At 58.9% G+C, this 15,098-nt stretch overlaps 1 pseudogene; it reads left to right on the forward strand.

Annotated features, from left to right (window-relative positions):
• Positions 1-1,033: 1,033 nt before the first annotated feature.
• Positions 1,034-4,487, forward strand: LOC122461851 (annotated as a pseudogene).
• The last annotated feature ends 10,611 nt before the right edge of the window (positions 4,488-15,098 follow it).

The raw sequence follows: 15,098 nt of genomic DNA on the forward strand, positions 1-15,098 counted from the left end.
TGCCCTCCACATGGGCTGGTGCTGCGGTCACCGCTGGGCACGTGCTGAGATGGGGGCTCCTGGGCCATCTCCCCCTTGCTGCTTGGGGTGCCGGCTGGGTTGGAAGGAGCCCTGGCTTCCCTGGAGGACTCAGCACAGAGCATGTTCCTCGAGGCACCTGTGCACGTGGGAAAGCGCCAGGTCTGGGCCAGGTCGTCCCCTGGGGCTGTGCAAAGCCATTGCTCTGGGGCCCAGATGAGGGCACGAGCCCTCCCCCTTCTGATCCCAACAGCCCAGATGCAGAGGGAGCAGGCGCTCCCGCTGCCAGGCTCAGCCTTCAGCAGTAAGACCCTGCCAGGCCCCCACCCTGCAGCACTCGCTGGGCTCAGCCCACAGCCCGCCACCAGCTCCCGGGGAGGCAGCCTCGGCCTATGGCTGTCAGCCAGGCCAGCACAGAAAAGACCCTGCCCAGGCCCTTGGTGCTGCCCTGCATCCCCAGCTGGGGGCAAGACCCAGCCCCACCCCAGCCAGCCCGGAAGGAGCCCGGGGTCCCGTATAACCCGCCAACAGGCCCCTGGTGCAGACACTGTGCAGAAAGAAGTGATGGGGGAGCCAGGCTGCCTGTGCCAACCGTACCAGACCCACATGCAAGTCAGAGAGCACCAGCAAGCACCTGGTGACCCCAGAGTGCCTGGCCCCCCAACAAGGCCCAGCCCCCCCTCGGCCCCCACCTCCAGCCTCCCTCACGGCAAGGTGATGCTGCTCCCGCAGGGCACAGGAGTGTGTGTTTGCGTATGCATTGACCTGCCCTGGCCAGCGCGTTGGGCTCCCCACCTTACAGCACCTGACCCCAGGCCACCCCTCCAGCTGGCCCAGTCTGCTACCTGCAATCCATGCCCTTCTGCCTGGCCTGCAGTCAGGGCCATCCCACAACCCATCCCCCCTGGGGTCATGCCCTTCCACATGCTGCCCCACCCCCCGAGCAGCCCCTGCCCTGCGCTCTGTGCTGCACCTCAGCGGGCACCATCCCTGACTGCCTCGATCCACTGGCACAATGGACTTGCCACCCAAGCAAGATGCTGGTGCAGGGGGCAGTGGCTGCGCCCAACCCTGGGCCACGCCAGGGTACCCCAGAACCTCAATACTTCACAATGCCCAACTTACCTGCCCTCAGCAACCAGTCCCTTCTGCCAGGCAGCCCAGGTGGAGAGCTGGCTGACTTGGAGCCATGCTGGGACAGGGGCTAACACCATCCGCACAGGGCAGCCCAGAACAAACATTAAAATGCAGGCTGGAGACAAGAGCCACCAGTTCTGGAGGATCCCTGCTGTGGGCAGCCTCTGCCCAGCTCCCTCAGCAGCCCTTCCTGGGGCTGGACCGCAGGGCAGAGGCTAGCACTAGCCAGCCTGCAGCATGCAGGTGGGATGTGGTAGCCGGCACAGAGGGCGAGACCATGTGCTCAGCCAGGAAAGGCTCGCTGGAGTCTGCTCTCCATGGCACAGCGCACCTGGCACAGAGGAAGCGGGCACCCAGCAGCAGCAAGGAAACCTGAGTCTCGTGCATCAGCCCCAGGCCTTGGGGAGCCAGTGCCAGCTGTGGGGCACCAGACGCTCTCGAGTGCTCGCCCTGCGAAGGAGGCAGGGCAGGTGTGCCAGTTGCACCTGGGCAAACCTCTCCTCTGGACAGAGGAACAAGAGCTTGGCTGCACCGAGCACAGCCGCTACGGCCAGGACTGGATGGAGCCCCCTGCAGAGCCCCACTCCCAGAGGAACAGCTCAGCACCTGCGCTGCACCATCTCCCCACGTAGAGCCCCCCGTGCTCTGCTGCTCTGGGACTCACCTGGTGCTCGAGAGGCCGGCTGCCTCCTCACGCCTAGCGAGGTGGGCAGCCCCTGCCTGCCCGCTGCTCTTCTGTTCCCCCAGCTCCACTCGGGCTCATCCAGCTCCTGTGTCCTGAGGCTGCCAGACTTGGGGGTGGCTCTGGATCTACAAGTTGGGTCTTGCTGGCTCTGGTGGCCAGTGACTCCCAGCACCGCAGATGGGCGAAGTAGCCGAGTCCCCAGCCTGACCCCTCCACACTCAGGAACGCCAGGAGCACCTGCAAGGCTCCAACCCCTAATGGAGAGGTGGGCAGGGAAGTGCTCCCAGCAACACCCCAGCCCCTGCCCGTGGGGCTGAGCACTGCTGGGCCTAGCAGGGGCAGGGAGACCAGCCACTCCGCATAGCACCCAACAGAAGAACAACCAGCTAGCTAGCTGCCTTGCCTGGCTTCTACCCCTGGAGCCGCCCACCAGGGCAGGCCCCCCAGGCTTAGCTCCCATACCCCTTTAAACTCTGCAGCCCCGCCCCTCTTCCCCCCGGACCTGTCAAGCGCAGGCCAGGCTGCTCATTACCTGCTGCCTGGCTCTTTCTCTGCCCTGGTGGCCAGCTGAGCCCAGGTTCCCCGGGAACCCGTTTGCAGGGAGTACGGCCTGCCTCAGCCCCTCTCCCGCGATGGCCTCTCTGCAGTCCAGCAGTTCTGCCGCCGGAGTCTCGCTGCCCGCCTGGTGTGGAGCGGGCTGCACTGGGCCTGGCCGGGCACCGCCAGGGCTGTGGCAAGGCGGTTGGCAGAGCCTCAGAGACCAAGCTGCACGCTGCCAGGGGGACAGTGGTTGCCATCGCTGCCAGCAGCTGCCTGGGCACGGCAGGGGAGAGCCGGTGACGTCCCAGCTGCACCGAGCCTGCTCTCACCAGCTCCCCGTGTTCCTCCTTCCACCAGGGATCCTGAGCCGCGCCCTGCTGCGGCTAGCAGGCCCCCCCAGGACGCAGGCGAGCCTCCAGCGAACGGGACGGCAGGCTGCGCTGGGCCGCTCTGCACTGTGGCATGTAGCATGAGCCCTGGGTGGTGTTTTGGGGCGACTGGGCGGGGGCTGGTGGTGTGCTGGGGGCACTGGGGGGCAGTTTCTGCTGGGGAAGGTGCTGTGGGGGGGGGGGCTGGGTGGTGTGCTGGAGGGACTAGGTGGTGTGCTGGGGCTGGGGGCAGTATTTGGGTGGTCTGGGTAGTGGGATGGGGGAGGCACTGGGGCTGGGGGAGCTGGGTGGTAGGGGGCACGGGGGGGCCTTAGCAAAGGGGAGCAGGGCTGGAATAGTGGGTGGATGGCAGAGCTGTGGGGCACAGGGAGGGCTCTGGTTCCCTTGCAGGTGGGGGACCCGTGGCTTGGGGGTAGCGGGGCAGGGCACATCCCTTTCACATCTCCTCTCGCCCCTCAGATGTGGGTGCAGCACTTCTACACTGCTCACTTTCGGGCCTTGTTCTGCTACGCGCAGGAGGCTGCTCAGCTGCTGCGGAGACCTGCAGGCCACAGGTGGGGCCACGTGCCTTCCCTTGCACTCCCCGGCCCTTTGGGGAGTCATCGGCTCCTCCCCGCCCCACGCCCCACCCTGTTATTCCCTCCCCATCCTCTGAGGATGAGGCCCCTCCGCAGCTCTGCTCGGGGGCCAAGCAGGTGCCCCCGGTGACTCCATTTCCCACCCCACTCAGTCCCACGTCCTACAGTGCTTTGTGCTCAGGCCACCCTACTTCAGCTTGGGCCTGTGTGAGCAGCGGCCAGGCCTGGCCGCAGGGGCCCTGGCCCCGGCGGGGGCTGGCACTGGGCTCTAGGAGCTGTGCTGTGGGAGGGCCTGGCCAACCACTCTCCTCTTGCTTTGCTCAGGTCCTTGACTCCCTCCTACCTCTTGTGCTGCAGCCTGTCCAGCACCCAGTGCCTGTGGGGCGTCCAGCAGCTCCTGTCCCTGCCAGTGCCAGTAAGCCGTAGCCCCTGCCCTGCCCCTGCCCTGTCACAGGCTCATGCCCCTTCTCCCCCAGGTGTGACTCGCAGCACCCACTGGCGCAGGCCCTGGCTGTGGCTCACTACACTGCTGCCTATGTGCCCCTCTCTCAGGTCCTGCCAGCGAACCCGCTGCTTCTCTCCAGGGCCCTCTGTGCAGGTGAGCCAGCCCCACGCCCTGCCCCAGGGCCCCCCCGGGAACACTGGCCCCGGAGCAGAAAATGGGTTGGGCTCGGGCTGAGCAGGGGGCTAACGGCATCTCTCCTGTAGCCGCAGCCCTGCTGAGGAGGCAGATGGGCAGGTACACAGCCAATGAGCGGCTCCCGGAGCAGCAGCTTAGCGGGAGATCCACCAGCATCACTGTCACTTTCACTGCCTGGTAATGCGCCCACCCCCTCACTGACAGCCCCCTTTCTCCAGGCCATCCTGAACCCTGTGTCAGGGCTCCTGCTGTCCCTGGCGTTGGTGGGCAGCCAGCGGGCAGGGCAGCCCGCGGGCAGAGCTCTCAGCAGGGACGGGCAGAGCAGCAGCGAGGACTCTCCTGAGCCTGTTGTGGGCCTTGTGGCTGCGCCCGGCCAGCTGCGGGCCCCGAACCTACTCCACCTCCTGGTCTCTAGGGCATCCCTGGTGAGTAGGGGCAGAGCAGCCCTGACCCCGAGGGCCATGGCCGGAGCAGCAGCTGGCACTAATGGCTCCGCCTGAAGACCCCTGGTCAGGGCTAGGGGAGCCGTGCGACTCGCCCTGCCCTCTGGGGGCACCCCCAGCTGGGGCACAGGCAGACTGCTAGGGCGCCGGGAGCAGCTCGCGGTGCCGGGGCCAGGTGCATCTGAAATGCTGAGTCTCTAGCCCTGTAAGGACTCTGGCCAGCAGCCTGCCCCTCACATGCAGAGGCCTGGGGCTTCAGGGTGGGGGGCCTCTCTCCTTTCCCCCACCCCCCCGCCAATTTCTGGTGCCATCTACATCTTATACCTCCTCCCCAAAAGGAGCCGGCCTGGTGGAGACCCGGGGGGGAGGAGGGCAGGGAGAGCTGAGCTGAGGATCCTGACGCAGGGAAGAAAGGTAAGCAGCAGGATACGGACCCTGGACTTCAGGAAAGCAGACTTCGACTCCCTCAGGGAACAGATGGCCAGGATCCCCTGGGGGACTAACATGAAGGGGAAGGGAGTCCAGGAGAGCTGGCTGTATTTCAAGGAATCCCTGTTGAGGTTACAGGGACAAACCATCCCGATGAGTCGAAAGAATAGTAAATATGGCAGGCGACCAGCTTGGCTTAATGGTGAAATCCTAGCGGATCTTAAACATAAAAAAGAAGCTTACAAGAAGTGGAAGGTTGGACATATGACCAGGGAAGAGTATAAAAATATTGCTCGGGCATGTAGGAAAGATATCAGGAGGGCCAAATCGCACCTGGAGCTGCAGCTAGCAAGAGATGTCAAGAGTAACAAGAAGGGTTTCTTCAGGTATGTTGGCAACAAGAAGAAAGCCAAGGAAAGTGTGGGCCCCTTACTGAATGAGGGAGGCAACCTAGTGACAGAGGATGTGGAAAAAGCTAATGTACTCAATGCTTTTTTTGCCTCTGTTTTCACTAACAAGGTCAGCTCCCAGACTGCTGCGCTGGGCATCACAAAATGGGGAAGAGATGGCCAGCCCTCTGTGGAGATAGAGGTGGTTAGGGACTATTTAGAAAAGCTGGACGTGCACAAGTCCATGGGGCCGGACGAGTTGCATCCGAGAGTGCTGAAGGAGTTGGCGGCTGTGATTGCAGAGCCCTTGGCCATTATCTTTGAAAACTCGTGGCGAACGGGGGAAGTCCCGGATGACTGGAAAAAGGCTAAGGTAGTGCCAATCTTTAAAAAAGGGAAGAAGGAGGATCCTGGGAACTACAGGCCAGTCAGCCTCACCTCAGTCCCTGGAAAAATCATGGAGCAGGTCCTCAAAGAATCAATCCTGAAGCACTTACATGAGAGGAAAGTGATCAGGAACAGTCAGCATGGATTCACCAAGGGAAGGTCATGCCTGACTAATCTAATCGCCTTTTATGATGAGATTACTGGTTCTGTGGATGAAGGGAAAGCAGTGGATGTATTGTTTCTTGACTTTAGCAAAGCTTTTGACACGGTCTCCCACAGTATTCTTGTCAGCAAGTTAAGGAAGTATGGGCTGGATGAATGCACTATAAGGTGGGTAGAAAGCTGGCTAGATTGTCGGGCTCAACGGGTAGTGATCAATGGCTCCATGTCTAGTTGGCAGCCGGTGTCAAGTGGAGTGCCCCAGGGGTCGGTCCTGGGGCCGGTTTTGTTCAATATCTTCATAAATGATCTGGAGGATGGTGTGGATTGCACTCTCAGCAAATTTGCGGATGATACTAAACTGGGTGGAGTGGTAGATACGCTGGAGGGGAGGGATAGGATACAGAAGGACCTAGACAAATTGGAGGATTGGGCCAAAAGAAATATGATGAGGTTCAATAAGGATAAGTGCAGGGTCCTGCACTTAGGATGGAAGAATCCAATGCACCGCTACAGACTAGGGACCGAATGGCTAGGCAGCAGTTCTGCGGAAAAGGACCTAGGGGTGACAGTGGACGAGAAGCTGGATATGAGTCAGCAGTGTGCCCTTGTTGCCAAGAAGGCCAATGGCATTTTGGGATGTATAAGTAGGGGCATAGCGAGCAGATTGAGGGACGTGATCGTTCCCCTCTATTCGACACTGGTGAGGCCTCATCTGGAGTACTGTGTCCAGTTTTGGGCCCCACACTACAAGAAGGATGTGGATAAATTGGAGAGAGTCCAGCGAAGGGCAACAAAAATGATTAGGAGTCTAGAGCACATGACTTATGAGGAGAGGCTGAGGGAGCTGGGATTGTTTAGTCTGCAGAAGAGAAGAATGAGGGGGGATTTGATAGCTGCTTTCAACTACCTGAAAGGGGGTTCCAAAGAGGATGGCTCTAGACTGTTCTCAATGGTAGCAGATGACAGAACGAGGAGTAATGGTCTCAAGTTGCAGTGGGGGAGGTTTAGGTTGGATATTAGGAAAACTTTTTCACTAGGAGGATGGTGAAACACTGGAATGCGTTACCTAGGGAGGTGGTAGAATCTCCTTCCTTAGAGGTTTTTAAGGTCAGGCTTGACAAAGCTCTGGCTGGGATGATTTAACTGGGACTTGGTCCTGCTTCGAGCAGGGGGTTGGACTAGATGACCTTCTGTGGTCCCTTCCAACCCTGATATTTTATGATTCTATGATTCTATGATTCCCTGGGAGGCAGTGGGGCTTAGCCCTGTGCCAGGGGACAAGGGGCTGCTGCCCCCCAGCCTAGGGTGGCAGCTGGTTACAGGATGCTGTGGGGCTGGCAGGCCCAGCATGTCTCCCTCCCTTGGCAGGGCCTGCCCCCATCCTCATTGTCTCTCCTTCCCCCGCAGAGTTAATCTCAGTGTGGCAGAGACATGTGCTCTGCATCCGGACGACTGGAGGGAGCGGCAGGGCGAAGCTGAGGGCACCTGCCCCAGGGGATGACTCGCCAGATGGACGGATTGACGGCTGCTGCAGTGTGAATAAAGGCTGCTGTGCTCAAGCCCACTGGCCGCACCTCGCCCAGCGTGGGGCAGGCTGGCCCCGGTGGCTGAGTGCCTGGGGCGGGAAGGGGTCACAGCATCTGCGTGGGCTGCAGACGGAGTTGCCTGCTTCCCCAGGCTGGCGGGGGAGCAGACTCTGGCTGTGGGCTTGAGCCAGCCAGGGCCTGGCAGGAAGAGCCCCTTGCCCTCTGGGCGTGCAGCCCAAACTGTGCCCCCAACCCCCACTCATACTAGGGCCTTCCCAAGGCCGGGGGGCGTGGAGGGTGGGGGGGAAGCTGTGCCTGTGTCACGGGGTCCCCGGGCGATGCTCTGGAACTGCTCCCCATGAAGCCAGGCAGGACTCTGGGGAAGTCTCCTCTCTGGGAGCAGCCTGTCTGCAGGACGCACAGCTCACCCGGCTCCACCTTCCTGGGTCTGACCTTGGAGCCTTCAGCCTCCTCTGCCCCTCCGTGCGCTTCCCACAGCGAGTCCGCCCAGGCGGGGTCCTGGGGAAGCCAGAGGGTCCTGCCCCCCAATTCCACAGTCAGACGGGACTCTCAGCCAGCCAGTAAAACAGAGGTTTATTAGACGACAGGAACATGGTCTAACACAGAGCCTGTAGGTGCAGAGAACAGGACCCCTCAGCTGGGTCCATTTTGGGGGGCAATGAGCCAGACAACCCCGTCTGCCCTTCACTCCATGTCTCCAGCCAGCCCCAAACTGAAACTCCCCCCAGCCCCTCCTCCTCTGGGCTTTGTCCCTTTCCCGGGTCAGGAGGTCACCTGACTCCTTTGTTCTCCAACCCTTTAGCTCTCACCTTGCAGGGGGAAGGGCCAGGCCACCAGTTGCCAGGAAACAGGGTGTCGGCCATTCTCTGTGTCCAGACCCCTGCACACACCTGCCCTCTAGGGCTCTGCAATGATCATACACCCTTATCCCACCCCCTAGATACTTAAGAACTGCATGGGGGAAACTGAGGCACCCCCACACTATTCAGAGGAACCATTAAGAACAGTCCCACTTCGTCACATCTCTCCCCCCTTCGAGATCGAACTGAGCGGGGTCACTTTAGCCAGCGACCTGGGGAAGTTCGAAGCCACCAACGTTCCCATGGATGCCCCAGCATCTCTCCCATTCCCTGGTAGGAGTTACTCCAGGCCCTTCCAGTTTCACGTCCTCCCTTAGGTCAGAGGTGGTTGATAGCACTTGGAGGCTGCATGTGGGAAGGTTTATGCGGCCCGTGCCCTTTGGCCACCCCAAAACCCCAGGGGGTCAAACTGGGATTGGGTCTTCTCTCCAACAAGCTGGCCAAACACAGCCACTTGGTTATAGGACTGTTTAACTTTCTTAACAGCTTTCACTTCATCTGAGACCTTCTCAAAGCTATCCACACTGGCTCTTTCAACAGGAAAGTCAGTAGATCCATTCACAACAGAAAATTTCTGGCCGTTAGGAACTGAAACTTTCTTGATTAAATCACTTTCACACCCTTCAGTTGCAGTAAACTGCTTGCAAAGACTCCATGAGGATTCCTTTCCCTAGGGCTTTTCTATGCAACAATTCACCCCTCACAGAAATTCTGCCCTTACCCTCTTCACCGAGGGCTTGCTCTAGAGGAACACTTTCCTGAGCAACAACAGACTCTTTCTGGGTCTCCCTTACATCCAGAATCACCTCTGGCCCATCCGGCGGATTCCTACACAATCCCCTTTCAGCCAAACTTACAGACTTCCTAGAGAAAAGGTCAGAAGCCTTCTCCTTCCCTTTGCCACACACAAGTCCAGGAATCTTTTCCTTCTTGCTACCGGTTTCCACACCCTCAGTAGGTAACACAATCACATCACCTTCATGCTCTCCTTGTGCCCTAGCTAGGATCTCACCCTGATTAGACAGAGTTGCTCCACCCTTTCCCAACAACACACTAGCAACAGGCAAAATACAAGCACCAGAATTGTCTGGGCTCTGGGATTTTACATAGACACTAACTGGATGCGACCTAGTTACAGTGCCATTCTCCCGAGCAGACACAAACTTAGGACCCTTCCCCTCCTGGGCTTTAGCTGAATCCAGAACAAACTGAGAAAACTACACTACCCTCAACCATCACAGGCTGAAAGGCCCCTTCTGTCTGTCCACAGACAAAGAAGAGCCGGACACACTTTCTCCTTTACCAGACACAGAGCTTGGGATCTCTTTCCCCTTGTCCCACCAGACAAGGCTGGTCACAGACAACTGCTTGGAGACCGGGGTAGCTCCCTCCATAGGCAAGTCAATAGCCCTGACAGACACAGGCACATTTCCTTCTCTGTCACACTTCTCTACCCCAGGTAATAGGTAAGGTCCAGGGACACTCTTTTTCCACTCTTCTCGCCTTCCCACCCTGCTGACTAGACAAAGCCATCAGCTCACAAGGCTGCCTAGGCTCATCCAAACTCTCCTTACCCAGCACCTTGCCACTCCCAACAGATCCCCTGCCCTGCCTGTGTCTCCCCCCACTCAGCTGGGGTCTCAGCTCCCACTGTGCTCAGCGCTACCCTTGCTGTCCCAGTGGGGGTAGGCAGCGAGCTCGCTGCTTTCCTCACAGCATCAGAGCCAGCGTGAGCCCCTTCTCCAGTGTGCAAGGGGGCAGGGAGCATCTCTCTGTCCCACCCAGCCCCAGGGGTCTGGTTACAGGCAGGCAGGTAGCCTGAGCCTAGCCGCTCCTCCCCGCTGCCAGCCAGGTCATCTGCATTTTCACTGACCATTTCCCTCTCCGCTGATTGGTTCCCTGGATTCAAATTCAAACCCTCGGCAGTTACAGGAGCAGGGCCTGGATCCTGTCCCAAAGAGACACAGTCACCCCACAACAGGGTCTTGCAGCTGGTATCCTGGAGAACCCCAACGACCAGCCAGCCCCACCCCTCCTGGGTCTGCACAGGGATCTGGGCCATAGGCAGGGGAGGGGCTTCGTCCCTGGGACCCTCACCCAGCTCATACAGCCCCTCAGCATCTGAGGCTGCACCACCCAGGGCCTGACAACAGTTCTCTCTGTCCCAGGGTCTCGCCACCCCAGGAATGTCTCCCCATTGACCATCACCTTCCCCTCCCACTGGGGGTCCGAGGGGCCTGGCCCCAGGAAACTCCATACAGACATACAGGTTGGGACCAGGAGTGGGAACCTGTCCACCTCCCCACCCATCTGGCTGACGGAGTCTATGGCCTTGGGACCCAGCAAGGGAGCTAGACACTGGGACTTTTTCGCAGGGTCCCCCTGGTTCAAATCGCCAGCCTGCTCAAAGGCAGTGAGGTGGCATCCACATCCCCCCCCTCCTTAACCAGGGGCAGCAATTTAGTCTCGAGGTTCCCTGCGGAACTGGCACCCCGGGGTCTATCCCCACTCACCCCTGGGAGGTCCCCTAGGCCTCTCCGCTCCCCCACCGCCAGTTCATGCTGCTGCTGCTTCTGCAGCTCTTTCTCGGGCTCTCGCTGTCTCTCACAGTCCTCTTGCTCTCTCGGACTCAGCTCCAATCCCGTCCATCTCCGATCCCCCGATGGGGAACCCGATGGTGAAGACCCCCGTCTGGTCGTGGACAGGAGTCTTGGCGATGCCTGGCTCCCACTCCAGCTGCTCCCAGATCCTGCTATAGCCCCATTTGGGGTCAGAAATCTGTTCCTTAGAGCGGTCATCCTCCTCCAGCTGCACGATTAACTGTGCCTTGGTGAAATTTCCAATGTATAACCCTCTCTTTTTGTACAGGGTTACAATGTCCTTCTTAAGGAGATGGTGATAGGCCATCACTCCACTGTTCCCAAGTTGTTGTGGACTCACAGGCCTGTGTGCTCGCAGCTTCCCACGATTTCCAGGGAGAACCCCTAGTGTGCCAGCCCTTCTCGAAGTCACCTCCTCTTTGCCAGGGTCGAGCTGCAGAGTCCTCCGCCCCTGGGACCGCTCGCTGCAATCCCCCGGGGGACCCTGTTACTGCAAAAGTCTTTCTCTCTGGTCACACACTCCCAGGGGTTACCGTCCCCTGAAACCGTCTCTCTCTGAATCTTCAGCACGCCTGGTCCCCGTCAATCCCCCTTCATTTTACTGCTCCCCAGTCACTTACTGCAGGAAGCGCCTGCCACGGGTTGCAGTACATCCCACCGCTGCCACCAGTTGTCACAGAGTCCCCGGGCGATGCTGTGGAACTGCTCCCCATGAAGCCAGTCAGGATTCTGGGGCAGTCACCTTTCTGTGAGCAGCCTGTCTGCAGGACACGCAGCTCACACAGCTTCCACCTTCCTGGGTCTGACCTCGGAGCATTCAGCATCCTCTGCGCCTCCCACAGCGAGTCCGCCCAGGCGGGGTTCTGGGGAAGCCAGAGGGTCCTGCCCCCCAACTCCGCAGTCAGACGGGATTCTCAGCCAGCCAGTAAAACAGAGGTTTATTAGACGACAGGAACATGGTCTAACACAGAGCCTGTAGGTGCAGAGAACAAGACCCCTCAGCTGGGTCCATTTTGGGGGGCAGTGCGCCAGACAACCACGACTGCACTTCACTCCATGTCCCAGCCAGCCCCAAAACTGAAACTCCCTCCAGCCCCAGCTCCTCTGGGCTTTGTCCCTTTCCCGGGTCAGGAGGTCACCTGACTCCTTTGTTCTCCAACCCTTTAGCTCTCACCTTGCAGGGGGAAGGGCCAGGCCACCAGTTGCCAGGAAACAGGGTGTCGGCCATTCTCTGTGTCCAGACCCCTGCACACACCTGCCCTCTAGGGCTCTGCAATGATCATACACCCTTATCCCACCCCCTAGATACTTAAGAACTGCATGGGGGAAACTGAGGCACCCCCACACTATTCAGAGGAACCATTAAGAAAAGTCCCACTTCGTCACAGCCTACATTTCTAACTACAGGGGGAACAGGCTCCTGACCCCCCATCACAGCTATGCCAGCCCCTGTCCCCTTCCACCCATGGCTAGGCTGGCTCTACACCCCACCCTTGTATTCAGGGGGTCAGGCAGGAGAGTGAGGGGAGATGGTAGCTGGGGGGCACAGATGGGGTGGAGGGAGGGTGCAGCGCACCAGCCACAGGCTGCATCTAGCTGACTCAGCCAGTTTTATACCGGCCACCGCCCCCAGGCCCTGCCCAGCCCGGCAACTCACCCCGCCCCACCCCCACTAGCCACTGCCCTGTTTACACTGCAAGCCACAACCAGCTCCCCTGGTGGGAGACGCTGGGAGCTCCCCCCACAGCCAGGGCCTCCCCCCATAGCCAGGGCCCTTGTTATACCAATAAAATAAAAAACAGCAGGATCTTATTAAAGGGGATAAGACAAAATGTCACATTTATTGTGAACACAAAAAGAATCATAGTAGGCAGTCAGAAAGAAAAGGAGTCCTTGTGGCACCTTAGAGACTAACCAATTTATTTGAGCATAAGCTTTCGTGAGCTACAGCTCACTTCATCGGATGCATTCAGTAGCCAGTCAGTAATAGCTATAACATTTCACACATTCATTCATACACACACACAGGTGCTGCAGCTGCTGTATAGTTACCAGTTTGTGGCTTGGGTTCGTAGCTTGTGGCAGCTAACTGGCCAGGCTAACTCTGCCTCTGGGTCCAGTGTGGTTGATCACCCGTCAATTGCAGACATGACTTTCAGCCTGGGACCTGTCTTTGATGTTTCTTCAGTTGTATTTTGTTCTTTTCTTTTTAGGGTGGACTCTTCTTGCTTTGTCAGGGCTGTTGTCTGCATCTTCAGCCGTTGGTGTTCACGCTTTATTTCATCAGGACAAGCTGGGGCTGGAGGTTGATTCCATCATCCATACATACCTCATTCACACATCTAAACTACACTCATCAGATTACAGCCGGGTTTTTCAAAAATGAAGGTTGCAGCAGGATTTACAAAAGGGAGTGAGCATTTTAAAATGAAGTTTGGGACAAGTTAAAATGGAGTTTGAGACACAATATGGACAAGTGTAAGGAATGGCAAACAGTGAGCAGAAGTTACAGTGTTGAAACAGGTTTCAGAGTAGCAGCCGTGTTAGTCTGTATCCACAAAAAGAACAGGAGGACTTGTGGCACCTTAGAGGCTAACAAATTTATTTGAGCGTAAGCTTTCATGAGCTACAGCCCACTCTGTAGCTCACGAAAGCTTATGCTCAAATAAATTTGTTAGTCTCTAAGGTGCCACAAGTCCTCCTGTTCTTAATGTTGAAACAGTGTAAGTTTCAGCGATTTAAGCAGCAATTGGATTGAAAGTGAAACTTAATTAGCCAGTTATTGGGGTAACCAGTTTTATGAATGAATGTTGTTTCATTCATAAAACTTTGCTTATGAAGTTATATTAATAAAATGAACAATTAAAACCAACCTCATTGATCAGTTCTACACCCTGCCCCCCCCCATACCGCCCCCTGCTGGGAGAGGCCGGAGCAGCCAGGAGCTGCCCCCACAGCCAGGACCCTGCCCCGCCCCCCACAGCGCCCCCTGCTGGAAGAGGCCGGAGCAGCCGGGAGCTCCCCCCACAGACAGTTCCCCTGTCTTGCGCCCCCTGCTGGGAGAGGCCGGAGTAGCTGGGAGCTCCCCCCACAGCCAGGGCCCTGCCCCACCCCCCACAGCGCCCCCTGCTAGGAGAGGCCGGAGCAGCTGGGAGCTCCCCCACAGCCAGGGCCCTGCCCCGCCCCCCACAGCGCCCCCTGCTGGGAGAGGCCGGAGCTCCCCCCACAGACAGTTCCCCTGTCTTGCCCCCACAGCGCCCCCTGCTGGGAGAGGCTGGAACAGCTGGAAGCTCCCCCCACAGACAGTTCCCCTGTCTTGCCCCCACAGCGCCCCCTGCTGGGAGAGGCCGGAGTAGCTGGGAGCTCCCCCACAGCCAGAGACCTGCCCCACTTCCAACATCACCCCCTGCTGGCAGAAGCTGGGCATTCTCTGCAGAGCTCAGCTTCGTAATCTGTGCTCATTGTTTGGCTTACACTTTGCTCCAGGCCCTTCCCTTCCTGTGGGCAGAGGCAAGCGCTGAGCCAGGAGATAATGCTGCTGGCAGCCACCCTTTGGCAGGACCTGATCCTCTGCCCTGCTTCACTCCCCTGTGTGTGTGTGTGAATGTGTGTGTGTGTGCGCGGGCCGGGGGGGGGGGCTGTTCCAGAGCTATGGGGCTGATTAATTGCCCTGGGGGCTCAGGCTGCAGCCCGGCTCTGGGACCCCTCACCTCATAGGGTCCTAGAGCCTAGGCTCCAGGACAAGCCCAAGCACCCACACCCTAGTGCAACAGCCCCTTAGTGCCCGTCCCACAAGCCTGGGTCAGCGGGTGTCTGATTGCAGTGCACATGGCCCCTGTGGGACATGCCCAGGCTCCATAGGAGGAGTGTGGGCCAGTGGGGAACTGAACCTAGGACTTCACCCAGGCTTGTGCCCTACCCACTGGGCCAGCCTTCCTAGCCAACTGCCCCCCCAGCTAATCCCACCCACCACCTCCTCCTAACACTAACCCCCGCACTTGACCCCCCAGCCCCCTCAGACACAGCTCCACACCCAGCCCCCCAATGTCCCTGATGCAGCCCCCCCAGACAGCTCCCCACCCAGCCTCACCTGACCCCCCCACAGTCCCCCACCCCCTCAGACACAGCTCCTGATACTGCCCCCCAGACAGCACCACCCCGACAGCCCTCCCAACCTAAACAACCTACTGCCCCCCACAGCACACCCAACATGACTCCTCAGTTCTAACAACCCACCGACAGCCCCCCAATCCCTAACCACCCTACCTAATACAGCCCCTCCTAACACAATCCT

This window comes from Chelonia mydas, chromosome 9 (assembly GCF_015237465.2).
Source record: "Chelonia mydas isolate rCheMyd1 chromosome 9, rCheMyd1.pri.v2, whole genome shotgun sequence".
Classification (NCBI taxonomy): Eukaryota; Metazoa; Chordata; order Testudines; family Cheloniidae; genus Chelonia; species Chelonia mydas.